The sequence below is a fragment of the Gallinula chloropus genome, assembly GCF_964237585.1.
Source record: "Gallinula chloropus genome assembly, chromosome: 3".
Lineage (NCBI taxonomy): Eukaryota > Metazoa > Chordata > Aves > Gruiformes > Rallidae > Gallinula > Gallinula chloropus.
The window spans coordinates 63,215,631-63,227,990 of record NC_140087.1 but is presented as its reverse complement, the minus strand read 5'-3'; positions in this window follow the sequence as shown (position 1 = coordinate 63,227,990).

The following is a 12,360-nucleotide window of genomic DNA, read 5'->3' as shown; positions in this document are numbered from 1 at the left end:
TCGCTGCTAGCTTTCATCAGGGACTAAAGGAAAAGGTGGGGTTTATGTGCTCTAAAGTGACTTGTGGGCTTTTTTCAGAGAGGATACGTCTGCCAGTCAGTGAAGCAGCACCTCTGTTTCTAGGCATCTCACTTGGAAGTTCCCAAAACTTGATTTTTCTTTTTTTCTCTCTGGTTACTCATAGACATTAACTAAACTGAAAATGGAATGTTGATGCAAGTGCCAAATTGCTGCGATATGCAGATGACTCCTCTCCTTGCCCTTTCCTGTCAAGGACCGTAGTGCCAGCCAGCGAGATGGCTGACTGCCTTTGCTGGATCAAGGGATGTTTGAGGAACAGCTGATAGCTGAAAAACTCTAAAAAGGAGTTGATGATCCTGAAGAGGAGGAACGTGTGCTAAGAGTTAGTAAGCACAGCTCATCTAAAAATATATGCCTGCAGTCACTCCATCTAGCTTGCAGTGCTTCAAGAACCTGCTTGAAGTCTCTCACTGTGGTGTCCTCAAAAGCATGATCTGCACTGTATCTAGATGATTAGAAGACAATATTGACTTCTGGCAAAAGATGTCCTCTTTCTAGATATTTGCCCCTTTGTCTTGCAGCCCACAGTCATTTGGTGTACCTGGGCCTGAAGCGCTTAGGCTAATCTGCTTTGCATACCACATAGGAGTGTGACCTCAGCAGTGCAAGTCTCTGCGAGCATCCTGGCGCTGTTTGTCTTTTAGTTTCTCTGTAGCTTGGCCTTGCTTGGGTATTTTTATTAAATACTCATGCTGAAAACTGTGATGAGTGGCTTTGTGCTTCTGGCACAATCAAGTGCTCTGTGATACAGGTGTACAGCTTCTTTCCCCAAAAGAATCCTCCAGTGGAGTCAGACAGCTATTCAGTGAGTTTAGGCGATAGCTTGTTTCTCTCAGTGATTGAAACCTGTTGAAATCTGGCACTTTGCAGCCAGTCCAGAGTTAACCTGTGCTCCAGGCAGGTTTTTCTTGTGGAATGGCCTGAAATGCTTCTGTGGACTTCCCCACAGCTTTCCTGTCATGTGTCTGATCTCATGCCCAGAGTTGGTGTTTGGTTTCATTTTTGCCAGGCCTATCACAATCACAGGGTCTCTGCTGACAACCGAAACCAAACGCTGCTTGAGTTGTATTCTTTGTGGAGGGGATGGGAGAAGCAGCAGTGTGTTGACAGATGGTAATGGTTCCTTGGTGTGATGCTAATGGGGACAGTGTGGTGACACCCCCATGGACTTCTTGATCCCCACATGTGTGACATACAGACTGTTAAACCATTCAGAAAGCAAATAACATGCCTTGGAACAGTCAAAAATGGAACTGTGTTTTGTCCCACAATGCCTTTATTTACGGAGTTTATCCTGTGAGCTCCAAAGTATCACTAATTGTAACAGAAACTCGGTAAACAATGACTGACTTTTCCCAGAGAATCAACAAGCGTATTGTATTGACATTTTAGTTTTGAGGTCTTTGTATATCCCTGGTGCAGGAATGAAGCTCCCAGATCAGTTGCTGCTGGCGAGGAGACGTAGATGCATTATTAGGGATAACTTGGTTTATCTCCTTTGACACTTTCCTGATATCTCTTGATCATTAAGGTCTGGATTAAGTGGGAAAAAACATTACTTGCATGGGTGTTGTGTAGCTTACGCCTCAGATCTTTTATGAGAGAGTTTGGGGTGCTTAACATCTTCCAATTCAAAAAGAAAAATCAAAGTCTTGTGTACAGCTTCCTCCTGTCAGGTGAAGAGATGAGGGTTAGGTGAGCACACAACAGAAACCTGGATATTTGAAAGTCACATTTTCAGCAGAATTTAATATGGTTATAGAGAAAACACATGGAAGGGGGGGGGGAGGGATGTGTTTTTCCATTTACTTAGTGAGTTTAATGAAACTTAAGGTGTGCTGCGGTGTGTCACTCTTGGGAGAGCAGTCACCTGTGGGTTCCCCCCCATGAATTTGAGTCATGACACTTTTGTAGAGTGCTGCTGTGTCAGGAGCTTGCTGTACATTCATCCCCAGTATCAGGAAGAGATGGCTCTCTGGCATCGGTGTCAGCAGCGTTGCACAGATGAGAGAAGGTGTATGGCAGCTGGCAGGTATTGGAGCAGATAAGGAAAAGTAAGTCTGTATGTGCTTGTCTGCCCCAAAAACACACAGATCTGCAATACTTTGTTCCAAATCCCTACTCCACTGAAAATGTAGCTATGATTTATCTTTGAGAAATTGCTGTCTTCCATCCTGATCCAAAATGCAGAAATAAAATATTTCTGCCTTTCAGCCTGACCAGAAGTGCTGATCTGTGTTTTGCAGGAGCTCTGCAGGCAGTTCTGGTAGTCCTGAGCTGATGAAATCTCAGGGAGGCTATCGCGTTGCTTCATTGTGATAGCACAAATGGCAGTATTGAAAGACCTATCCTGGGGACGGATGTACTTAGCAGCCTGATGACTCCTGACTGGGTCAGTCCTTTATTTATCCTAGTTTGTTCCTCTTCAGCACTTTTTATCTGAGGATTATGAAAAGTGGACTCTGCCCAGTGAAGCTATAACCATTTATGGATGGAGAACTGAGGCTCAGATAAACTGTGACTTTCCAAAGTTTACCTTGCATGCAAGTAGCACAAACAAAGGTCTGTGCATTGTTTGCCAGACTACTACTTTTTCCACACTTTCTTTAAGGATGTGGGGAGAAATGATCTCTACACAGGGTCTAGCACAACTTAGGCAAACCGGGATGACTTAAATTGTCAAGTGAGACCTTGTGCTGTTGCTAAATAGAAGGGTAAATTGGTCAAGAAGTTTATGGGCTGCTCTGCAAAAGACAAATGACCAAGTGAAGCCTGATTTGTGGAGAAACTGCTTCCTTGGAGAAAACAGAACCTCAGCGCAAGTAGATCTGCAAAATAACAACATAGGAATAGCTTGGATAATAAAAAGCTGGTAAACAGAGGTATGGCAGCAATTTGGATGTATGCAAGAGACAAGCTAAACTGATCTGAATTTGGGGGAATTTATAATCTCAGAATTCCTCTGGTTTAACTCGGTCACTTTTAGTTTAAGCAGAATATAATTTATTTGTAGAAACCTAAAGTCATCTTCCTGTAAAACAAAGCAAAAAACTGCCCGACTCTAAACTCAAGCTTGCTTGGAATAATCCAAATGCATCTTGAAGGACTAGAGGGATGTATTTTCTTCTAAAGGTTCCTGTTCTTTCATATTTTCTCTGCCAAGCGAGTAATTAGTTACTCCTTGCTTATTGCTTATCACTTTATACTTTTTCATGGAGACAGCAAGGGACTGTGAGGCTGGTAATGGCTATGCTCAGATCACCTTTCTTCCAAGCTTAAAAATAACAGTGGGAGTGAAACGTGTTTAAGTTCTTGTACTCTCTTTTTTTTTTTTTTTTAAACTGGTATCTTGAGTGTTTTCTAGAGCATCCTCAGTGAACACTAGAAGTGTGTAGTCTCATTTTGCTTGGATGAATTGCTACACCCCACCAGTGTTGATCAACTGCATCGGACGTGAAAGCTTAAGTGGTTCTCAGTCTCTTTTTCATCTCACAGTTGAAAATTTCCTTTCATCTCTTCAGATGTTCCTAAACATGGCAACAAGCGTGGCTCTGCAACAGATGCAATTCTTTCTAGGTCTCTAGGTAACATTTTAACCTGTGTAATGTTCACAGCATAGCATCGTAAGTAATATTCCAGGAAATACGCTGCCGCTTGTTAAAAAGGATAGGACCCCAGAGATGCCTTTAAATATGCCTGTAAAGTGAGAGGTGCCAAGAGAAAGATAATATGGCTGATTATAGTTATTTACCTTACATTTTCATTCGCCCTTAACTGGGTGTAATTTAGGGGCATGAAATCTCTTATTGGAAGTGTATTTGCATTAAACAGCTCTAAGCAACCATGAAAGTGCAGAAGCTGAAAAATTGACAGACTGGGTTCCTAGAATCCCAAAGTAGCATTTTTGTAATAAGCATACAAACAAATCAAATAAACATGTTTTGCTTCAACGATTTAAAGAATATGGTCTTTGGAGTAATTTGTCTTTTTTTTTTTTTTTTAAAAAAAAACCAACCCTATCATTTCTAACCTTTTCATTGCCTATCTCTAGTTTGCAGCTCCTCCTAACAATCTGCAGCAATTTCCAACCCAGCTGTTGTGGTTGCAGAGCATTGTGCCTTTGTTTAGCTTTCCCTGAGCTATCAAATCAGCCTATAAAGGGGATTACCTGGCTGGTGATGTTGTTTTTCAGGTCTGGGCTCTTTAACAAATAATTGTTTTGCAGTGACTCTTTCCCCCACCCCCCAGAAAAAACGTAATGAGAAAAAAGCTCTGAAAAATCAAACTTTACAGTTGGAGAGAATCAAGTCTTGCAAGTAGGTACCTCAGGTTGGCTTTGATAATCCCCCTCACGTCCTTTGCAAGCAATCATAAAGAAGTTGAAATCAACTCCAAAAGTAGTGGATCTTTTCAGTCAGATTATGTTTTTTGTAGCAAGATTTAAGTTTCTGTATGTGCTTTCATCGAAAAAACAAACACACCTTTTCCCATCTAATCTGGTGTGTGTGTGTGTGTGTGTGTGTGTGCTAAGCCTGAGAAATTTATAACACGACGGTGTGCTGTTAAACAGGTATGATCTTCTGTCTCTACCTCCTAGTAGTTGGTCAGTTCTCTTATATGCACTGCCTCTCCCACAAGGCAGTTTAACTGAAGTCTGAAGTGTTGTGATGGAATGGAGTGAAGAATGGAGTTATTGAAGTGAAAAGCATTAGCAATATTTATTTCAGCAGGTTGCAGAATTAATCACTGAAGAAGAAAAACTGGTAAATCTTGCTTTTTGTTTATACAATGAAGTCTTTAAGAAACTTAATTCTTGTTTAAGAATGTAGATGTGTCAGAATTTATGTTATCATATGTATTAGGCCCCGTGTTGTGCTGTGTCAAAAGTTTTCTAATAATGCTATTGAAATAGATAGGAAACACTCATTTTTTAGTATTTTGTTATATTGAGTTAAATGGAAGCTAAAGTCTATCTTGCTCTGCGCAGTGCAAAAGATATATTTACTGTACTTGAGTGTCTTCAATTTTGTTTCTCGTTTTGCAAACACAGTACATTTTAATTAAGGCTTGTCACTTGAGATCTAATGAATACATTCACTGTAATGTCTCCATCTTCAGGAGGTGAATTTGACTTAGAAATTGTCTGTGTCACAGAGGGGCTGATTATATCAGTTTAAAGATTTCTTCTTTTCCTGGGGAAGAGCAGTTTGTGTGTTTTGTGCTGCTCTTGCTCTCCTAAAGGATTGTGGAATGATGCTTATTGCAACATGCAGGCAAGAAAAAAATCCCTAAAGATGCATATGCACATCTAGCTCAGAATGTACCTGTATGAGACTGGCTTTTTTCTCTTTTTTTCCTTTGACACAGTTTCAGTTGTGGCTTACCCATTATATTTGGAAAGATTAAGAAACTCGTCTCCCCAAATCACGCTTCTGTCAGCGTAGGAGAGGACTTTGATCAAACAAACAATGAATTGTCTAATGCAGTCAGGGGAAAAAAGCCCCAAAAGCCCCAACTATAAAAACCAGTTTCAATTGACCTTTTACCTGTGCCTGGTGGGTGGGGATTGTGCACGAAGACGACTGCAGTGCTCATGCGTCTCCAACTCACGTTACTCTTGGCATTAGAACTCCAGCTTTTAATGTCAAGTCAAAACCGTAACTAATTTTACTGTCACGTCAACATTGTTGTGTGGGAAAAGCACTGAAAAGAAAATTTGGAGTCTTACGTGAAAGTAACTAAGGAAAGCCTCTGTTTTTCAGTGTTGCATTATTTTCAGGTAGTTAATATTATGTGATGATGCTGTCTTGTGCAGTGTTGTAGGGGAAAGACTTTAACCCCCAAGCTTCTTCCCCAGTTTCTACCTCAACTCTTACCCTCACCATATCCAAAATGCTGGGGTTTGCATGGAAGAGAGGCCCAGTGCAGGGTTGGGGCAAAAGGGAGATGCTGAGGGGACCCCACAGGGCACAGGAAGGTGTCCTGCCCCAGGGTGTCTGGCAGGTAGACTGCCCACCATGGGGGTCTCCTCATCCTCCTGACCTTCTGCTGACAGTGCCCAGCAGGGTTTTGTGTGACAGCAAGGTGATGGCAGGGTCAGACCATGCCTGTGGTGTAGAGGGGTTGAGAATGAGAGAAGTGGTAAGAGCCTGGGAGGAGACTGGTGGGGATCCCCTGAGAGCACCCTACACAGTACAGGGATGCTCAAAAGAGATGCCAAGAGGGTGGCCATTTGCTTTTTGTCTTCAGATGCCCTGGTTAGGGTCTTCTCTTGCAAGTAACATCAAATTTACTTGTAATTACCCAACACAAATGTTTGAAGTGTTACTGCATCTGTTCTGTGTGTGAGGAATCATGTCATGCTGAGGTCAAAGCCCAAATTTTCAAACAGACTCAAGTAGCCTGTGCTGGGGTCCCTGTCTGGGGTCCTGAAGGAGCTCTCCGATGGCACCAAGGCTGTCTCATGCATGCTGTACCATGGGGCTCATCCTTCTGCCAGCCCACCCCTGACACGGGTGATGGGAGCAGGCTGGGGCCTGGGATGCTCTGCCCTCTGGCTGCTGCTGCGAAGGGCCCTGAATGGGCTGCCTGTGAGGTGGCAGGTTATGGCTAGCAACAAACATGCGCCACTGATAGGTACATGCTTTTTTGACCTGCCTTAATTTTTCTAGCCAGGCCTTTAATTGCCAGGGAAAGGTATAGACAAACGCAATAAAAAAGCCAAATAAATGGGGGCTGTAGCAAGGCTTTACAAGGAAATACGTTTTAGAAAGACTTTTTTTTTTTTTTTAATTGGGATTTTGTTGTCAGGCTAAAACAGACTAAAAATAAACAGCTGTATAGTACTTCATTAAGCTGCCTGCTTGGAGTGATTTTCCCATTGATTAGTCTCAGGGCTAATGCTGGTTCATTCCTCATTTCATTGCTAATTAACATCAGCTCTGCTCCTGACCACTTGACCGCACTCTCTCTGTGAACATGTGCTGGTTTGGCAAGTAATAACTGCTCCCTCCTTCTTAAAAGAGAGAATTAAGGGAGAAAATAGCTATCAAGCGTAGATCTCTGGCTGCTTCTACTGTAAGGACAGCAAACTGTAAAACCGTATCAGCCTGTATGAAGGGTAATAAACATAGTTTACAGAGCGCAGGAGTTTGATTCAGGAACTATGTAAATACAGATGATGAGCTCAAGCTGCTGTATGAATTGACAGGCTTGGCTCATCTCCTGTCAGTCGAGTTGATTCAGTCTCTTCTGGGATGCTTGTGGTGCAGATGACCTGACCCAGGGTTTACAGCTCCCAGCCGTCAGGGAGAGGCCTGCTTTGGATGGGTGGCACTTACTTTTCCAAGTCTCCCCAATGTTCTCAGAGTCTGAATAATGAAATATGTTGGCAGCGGGTATGGCAAGAGCAGGAAACGTAACGCCACAGTTAAAGCTTTTTTCAGGCTGCTTCCATGCAAGCAGAATATAGATGAAAATAGGGTGAATGAAATACTAGAATTGGCATGGATGCACCCTGAGAAAATATCTAACAACTTTAATGAAATTAGCAGCCCCTGTTCTGGGTGAAAAGGTCAGTTTTTCCATAAAACCCAAGTAAACTGGCATTTTGGAAAACATCTACTAAACTTGGCACAGAATAAATAACATTTTCCCAAAGTCTTGGTTCAATTCCAGCTCGTAGCATTTTCTTTTAATTGAATTGGGTATTGCATTTCATTTTCAAAAAGTCTTTTTTATTCTTACATTTCGAAGCATTCATATCTCAGAACTAATCAGAAACTCAGCCTTATACAAATCTATCAATCAGGAACAGTCACTGGAGAGAGATATTGCCTGAGTGATAATCCTTTTCTACCTACTTTTGAGCAGAATCCTAATTCACTTGTTCATCAATTATATATTTTATGTTTCCACCATTAATTTAATGGATTTAGGGCTCAGTCTTGCAAACACTTCTGCACGTGAATAACTTTAGTCATGCAAGCAGACTGCTCATGTGAGCAATATTAGCCATCTGAGATGTTTGTGAGATCAAGCTTTGTAGTAGTTGTATGTATCCATGCACAAAGCCATTGCTGCCCTAGATTGTTAGTAACAGAGTGCCTTTTACTCACATGAAGTATTTAACTGTACTTAAAATTTTAGGAACTGGCCTAATTATGATGATGGAGAAGTCGTTCCTATGTTAAAGAACATAGCCACTTTGGATCAGGATGGACTGCATCCTATTAAGTATAACATGGTTAGTTACATTGTGTGGCCTTCACAGATGTTTCTGGAATTGGCCTCAGAGCAGAGGCAAGAGTGTCGAAAATCCTGTGCTGTTGTCAACTGACTGTACACAAGACTAAAACCATATTGTGCTTTATTCAGTTGGGAAATAGAGATGAAATTTTGTTTCATGTTCACAGGATTCGACCAGCATTTCTTCTTCCTAATAAAGATTCCTACAACACTTTTAATTTTTCTCATGGTACTTCCTTTACCAGCCCTGGTCAGAAGCAAAAGAAATTGGCAAATAAATATTTACATTAATAACAAAATAAAAACAAGATAAGTACTTCCTGAGATGTTATTGAACTGTAGAGTCCTCCTTGAAGGTGTGTTTTCATTGGTCTCTTGCTTTTGGCAGGTCAGTGATTACACTCTCTTGTTTGCATTCAATTTATCTCATATTATTTCATATTTCAAATTATTTAATATTTTGCTCTCCTGTGGACAGGAGGTATTAGTAGATGGTAAAATGCTGATTCATTCTTGGCATAAAAAATAATCCCAAAGTTCTGTTTTTCTGCAGCGAAACAAGTGTATCCATGTACTTATGCATGTGTGCATTGAGAGTGAACATGGCTCGGACAATGTCTTGAAGAACTACTTGTTGACTGAGCTGTCAGGGTTCACTGGCTCTGCCATGTGGGCTAACACTGGTGGGCAAATGCCAAGGCACAGGGATGAGTTCTGATGCCCCTACTACAGGATTGGAGGAGACTCCCATAGTGATAGAGAGAAGAGCAAGCAGATGAGCCAAGCACTGCAGGCAGGAGGTGTTGGGTGCCTGGAGTATTGCAGATTTAGCTCAAGGCTGTAAATCTGTGGATGTTTCCTTACCTGTTAGCAAAGAATTTAATAATGAAGTTGAATACCAGGTCTTTTCTGCTTTTCTTCTCTGCCTCCTCATACAAAAAAAGTCAAAGGAAGTAGCTGTGACAGTTTTAAAAACCCTTATGAAGGTGGTGCATTTTAAATAACATCTTAGGGAAGACTGACTTGGGTTATGGAGGCTTTGTGATCCTTGGTAGCAGGGCAATAAAGATGCCCCTTCTGGCCTTATTACCCTCATGTCTTGCAGAAACAGAATCCTTGAGTTTTCAGAGTTGAAAGTTACCATGAGGGGCTCAGTCATTTGAACAGGCATATTGTATTAAACAAGCTTCAGTAGCTGCTTGGTTCACTACAGGCTAGAACTTGGTGAATAAAGTACCATTAATAGCTCTTACAAACCTCTGGATGGACACCCAAAGGAGAGGAATAATACAGTTACAGTATTACAAGTCAGCAGCATATTAAATGGTATTTTTTTCCTTAGGAAAGGATTTCCTGTAGAGGTCCTGAAGAAAAATAAGTTTCATTAGTCGAGCGTCGAGCAGAGATAGAGCAACAGGATTGATTGTAATAAGCCTCTCCTTTTTACCGAAATCCATTACTTTCTGAGCTATTAAGTGATGAAAGGGATTAAGAGAATAAAAAAATATAAGCGGGACTGTATTTGTAAATCTAATAAAGTTGATAAGAGTAGAGCATTTTGTGAAATTTGCATGTGAATTTATAACATCCTAATCCATTGGCAGGCAGCATTCTGCTGCAGAGGGAAGGGGCTGCCACCGTGCACACTGGATAAAAATGCAAAAGCAGAATTTCTGGCCAAGAAGCCTCTTTTTTTTTCTCTTTTTTTTTCCATATGGATATCCATATGTTTTATCACAGATTCCATACTTTTTGTGCCAGGATCCATATGTTTAGCTTTTGCTCAAATAAAAGACTAAAATAATTCTTCATTATCTCTTGCTTCCTAGCTGGTGTTTTTGTAGACATAACCAAATGTGACGCTAGATGTTTGAGGCGTACACTGATAGGATGCAGTTGGATCTCATCAGAGGTATTTAAAACTAGTACCTGGGGAGTTCAAGGGCTGGATTATCTACTGAGTATAATGCCCCTTGACAGTGCTTGAACAATGCAGAGGATGCTATCATCTGATTGCAAAGTCCTGGCAAGGCTTTTCCCCTATAAAAGAGAAGCTCCTTTGGGAGCAGCAATGAGAATTTTCCTCCTTTTTATTTTATTTAATTCTTGACCTGCACCTCTGCCTCTGTGTTTCTGCTGAGGGGTGTGTGATGCAGGGAGATGACATGACAAAGCTTTTATTTTACTTCTGCCTTTTCTGCTTGCCCAAGGCCTGTGGTTCATAGAACAGCAGCAGAATTTAGAAGTGCTGATACAGAGAATTTGGGATTGGCGTAAGGATGGCAGATCACCATCTCCTTGATGTGACCAAGCTGCTCTGTACCAAGCTGATATCACTTGCCCGGAATCGTGCCCAACAAGGTTTTGGTTTTCCTCTTCTCTTGCTTTTATTTTTTTTTTCCCCTTTTGATGGAAACATTAATACCATGCTTGTAAAGGTGTAAAACTTAACTCAGTATCCATGGTTAGACTTTGGAATAGATACTGAGTGACTATCAATAGTAAAATCTGTGTGTTGGCTGGTCAAATCCCATCTTCACTTGGACTTCCAGTTCTTTACTGGGACAGCACACGGCAGCAAACAGCTGGGGTGTGCACATCTACTTCTCTTGGGAATTTGATTGCCTACTGGCAGGTTCTCACTGTCCTGTGGCTATGGCACTTTCAAATTGCAGAAGGGGTAAGAAGCATCCTGTAATTTTGAATAGGAGAAAACTAGGGTAGTCATAACCACAAGTGTACACAGTTTCAAAATAAAAGCAGCAAAGTGAATATTTTATTCACAGTTCCCAACTCTAGCCCATGAAATGTAACCCTGAGGTATGCTTGGAGTTATGCCTTATCCTCTGCATTCTTGGAATTAATAGAAATTATTGAGAAACTTTAAACGTTGTGCACTGCAGTTTTATTATTTTTCATAAGGAAGAAAGAAATGGCACCTACCTTCTCTGAATAAACCGAACAGTAGCATCTTGACTTTAGAGCGGAGACAATCAGTGCTGTAAGAACCCCACAAACCCAGCTGCACCTCTGACAGACACTATATTAATTTTCAGACTAGCCCCACTCTCATTGGAGACAAAAGCAAAACTTATCGCTGAATATGATTCAAAGCAAACATGACTCCTGATATTATCTGTACAGAAGTTATAGAGAAACTTAACCTTTCTTTTGCGATTTACTTGTAAAAGTACCATCCATTTGAGGTCAAATTTAGTTTGCACTTCGGTGGAAATAGGACATAATTTTTCAGCTCTACCTTTCTTTCCCAGGGTTGTGACTTTGGCAAGGTCAGTGGCAAACTTGTAGTGAGTTGCCTTGATTGATAGTGAAGCGAGACACTGTTCAAGAGATGGCTTGCAAGGTGTGCCCCGTGTGTGATAGCCTCCTGCACCACAGTTCTGTTTCCCCGGCTGCCTGGTTTGTGTGTCCCATCCCCTCTGAAGATCTCTCAGGGAGAGGAGCTGGTATTTGGACCCCCAAATCGGCAAGCGGTTGGCAGTCACCTAACTGTTATATATGGGAAGGGCAGACTCTAAATCTGAAATGCACCTCAATCTAATTGACTGGAGAAATTGAGTGACATCTTGTGTCCTTTCAAAAATTATTCTCTGGTAAAATGCTGTGCTTTTTCATTTTCCTTATTTTTTTTTTTTCCTTCCTACCCCCTCCCCTCAGGCAGCATTTGAATACCAGATTGAGCTAATTTTAAGATTCCTCAGGGCAGTGGCACTGCATTCCTTCCACTCCGCTATTCCTTACCACATTACCTCACCGCATCAGTACTTGTATCTCCCGCTGATGGCATCCAGTTTCCATTCCATTCACAGCGGCCAAGGATCATATCTCTGATCCGCTTAGAAACACAATGATCTCTACCCCTGAGAATGCAAGCGCTTTCTCAGTCAAATCTATTGATCTACAGGGCTCTATTTCTGGCTTTCCATTCACTCACTTGATGTTTGGGATGCTGCCTGTTCTTTCTGGGGAAAGAGTTAATTTGTCTACTAGGAACTTGGGGAAGAATGTTCC